The following is a 3,451-nucleotide window of genomic DNA, read 5'->3' on the forward strand; positions in this document are numbered from 1 at the left end:
ACTTTGTAGACCAGGCTGGCCTCGAACTCAGAAATCTGCCTGCCTCTGCCTCCCAAGTGCTGGGATTAAAGGCGTGCGCCACCACCGCCCGGCTGTAAATGGTTATGATAAGCAAATAGGTTAACATACCCAGCTCCCCAATAGCGACTGCCCCAGTGATAAAAGAAAATGTGCCTTATGCGTAATTTTGCTCTAAGTTTAAGATTACTCCAAAAATATAGTTTGTAAAATCTTATTTAACAAAGATCCCTATTGCAACTCTCTATCTTTCTATGTCAAACTCCTTATTAAGGCTTATTAACTTCAGTGAAATTTCCCACATTAATTTTCAGTAACACTAACGAGGATTTATTTATTGACCAGGATCTCTGGTAGCACAGTTTGTTGGCATTCCTTGTATGCTCCGCCCAACAGTTACCTAGCAACAGCCAGGTAGGCCTGCCTTGCTATAAAAAGGACTGTTTGGCCTCTCCCTCTCTCTCTGACTCTGCCCTCTTTTCTCTCTCTGTCCCTTTTCTCCCACTGAGGGCACCCCCTCCCACCACACCACCCTGTGCTCTATAAAACATATTCTTGGTTTTATAAAATGCATCACAAGTTGTTGAACTTCGTGTGTTACCTAGAACGACCTTAAATCTCCTGCTCTCCCTCCCCTGCCTCCTCATTGTTGAAATTACATATACATCTTTACACCGGATATATGTCACACCCGAGACTGAACCCAGGATTTCAAGCATGGTGGACAAACACTACCAATGGAGCTGTATCCCTAGCCCTGTAGTAATCATTGCTTTACAAATTAAGATATGTAGTAAATACTATATCCCAGGATTCCCTGCTCATCCCCCCGACCTGTGTGTGTGTGTGTGTAAGCCTGGCTTGTTTTATTTGAGACAAGGTCTTTTTTTTTTTTTTAAAAGATTTATTTATTTATTTATTATATGTAAGTACACTGTAGCTGTCCTCAGACACTCCAGAAGAGGGCGCCAGATCTCGTTACGGATGGTTGTGAGCCNGATGGTTGTGAGCCACCATGTGGTTGCTGGGATTTGAACTCTGGACCTTCAGAAGAGCAGTCGGGTGCTCTTACCCACTGAGCCATCTCACCAGCCCTGAGACAAGGTCTTATCACACTTGCTTGAAGCAGTGTACTCCAGGTTTCCCAGCTTTTGAAAGCTTGTCACCTGAGCTGGGGTGGGCCTTGCTGATGCAGTTGTCTTTGAGTCGTTTCTGCTCCTGTGAGTAACTACAAAAAAAACTCAATGGTTCACCAAGTTGGATTTTGGTGGTATCCATACTTTTTGGTCTGTCTTGAACTCCCTATCTGGGGTGAGCAGACGTGTGTTTTGTCACACAACAGGTGTGATGCAAAATGACACTCATGAACTCACTGCAGCTATCGGTACCTATACAAAACCAGCATCAGATTGGACCTACCAGCACTTCATCACGGGGCTCCTGTAACCCGATCCTCCCTCGAGGGACCTCTGAGGGTCTGAGATAGGATGAATAACTATAGGTCAGCAGGAGCAATATCCTGAGATAAGCTAAAGGTGTCCTCTGTACATAGAAAGGTCAAGGGCTATTATAAGGCCTTTTCTCAAAGAAAAAAAAAATAAAAGAGAAGAAAATGAAAGAAAAGATCAAAGGATCGTTGAGGTAGACTATGGACCTACACAGTGTAAGGGTCCATGATTTGCCAAAGAATGATACCCTGGACTCAAATAGTACATAAACAATGAAAGGAGTGTTTTATTCTGCACAAGTCCAGCATGCTGGGGTCTTTAGATAGAGAGATAGACAACCAAGTGAGTTTGCAGACCTGATTTAAAGCACATTAGAGGATTCTAGGGTAAGTGACCTTTATGTTAATCTCTTGGGTTTGGCTGACTGGGCTGTGGAAGCTGGAAACTTGTTGGGGAAGCCTGGAAACTGTTGCCGATCCATTGTCCTTGCCTCAGGTCAGGTAGGTGGCAGGGCAACTTCTGAGGCCTGGGCTTGCCTGGAATTGCTCAGTTCTTGGAAACAGAGATTTAGGCCTAGTCTCCTTTAAGTGCCAATTTGAAGTCTGTCATGGAATCAGGCTAGCCTTTTTAACAGTAAGTTCATTTGAAACAAAAATCCCACTTGAGTTTACTGTTTGTTTTAATTTTTATTCTTTTTTTTTTTGGGGGGGGGTGTTTCGAGACAGGGCTTCTCTGTGTAGCCCTGGCTGTCCTGGAACTCACTCTGTAGACCAGTCTGGCCTCAAACTCAGAAATCCGCCTGCCTCTGCCTCCCAAGTGCTGGGATTAAAGGCATGCACCTCTTTTCTTTTCTTTTCTTTTCTTTTCTTTTCTTTTCTTTTCTTTTCTTTTCTTTTCTTTTCTTTTCTTTCTTTCTTTCTTTCTTTCTTTCTTTCTTTCTTTCTTTCTTTCTTTCTTTCTTTCTTTCAATATAGGATCTGACTACATAGACCTAGCTGATTTGAAATTCCAGTCTGCCCTCAAGTTCTTAGAGATATGCCATCCCTGCCTCCCGAGTGCTGGGATTAAAGGTGTGCACCACCACACCTGGCTTAAACTCAGTAGGATTTTAAAGACAAACAAAGAAATTGACAACCACGATAAACAATGTCAAGATGTAAAGACTTTGCTGGAGGAGGGAGGTGATTAAGGTGGGAAGGAGAGCAAAGATGAGAGGTTACAATAATCAGTGTGCTTTATTCCTGTATGAAACTGACAAAACAAACAAAACCTTTTTTTTTAATCCCTTCTTGAAAGGTTAAACTGGCGAGTCCATCCCAGTAATAAGTGTTTTCTGCCAACGAAATAAAAGCCAATTCTAGCCAAATTAAAAGAAAAAAAAAGTCCAGGTTTATTTGGGGTTACCTCTCTGGTGGGTTCACCACTCCAAGGAACAGTGTGTGTGTGTGTGTGTGTGTGTGTGTGTGTGTGTGTAGTACAGGCAGGCAGGGAGAGAGAGGGAGGGAAGGGAGAGAGAGGGAGGGAAGGGAGAGAGGGGGAGGGAAGGGAAGAGTAGGTATGGGGGAGAGAGGTAGAGAAAGGGGGAAGGGAAGAGGGAAGAAAGAGGTGGGTTGGGGAGACACAGGGAGAAGACAGAGAGAGAGAGAGAGAGAGAGAGAATGAAAATGTCTGGATTAATAGAGAAGAACCTAAATTCAGGCAGAGGTTGGGGTATGGCAGCCATGCCTTGTAGCAAGTATGGACGGAAGGATACTAGGAGAACCTAAAGGCCAGGTCTGCTTTGATACCTTACTTTGATAGGTTAGATATACACCTTAACCACTTGTCCCTGATCTGAAACCCAACCCCCTGCACCAAACAAAAGAAAATGAAACAGAGGAAAGCAAAGCAAAGTACTACAGCCAGCACAGACACTAAAATAGAAAACTTTAACAGCAGATGACAAGGGTGTGAAACGACAAGAACTCGTGTTTGCTGCATGGACG

The sequence above is a fragment of the Mus caroli genome, chromosome 13 (genome assembly GCF_900094665.2).
Source record: "Mus caroli chromosome 13, CAROLI_EIJ_v1.1, whole genome shotgun sequence".
NCBI classification, from domain to species: Eukaryota; Metazoa; Chordata; class Mammalia; order Rodentia; family Muridae; genus Mus; species Mus caroli.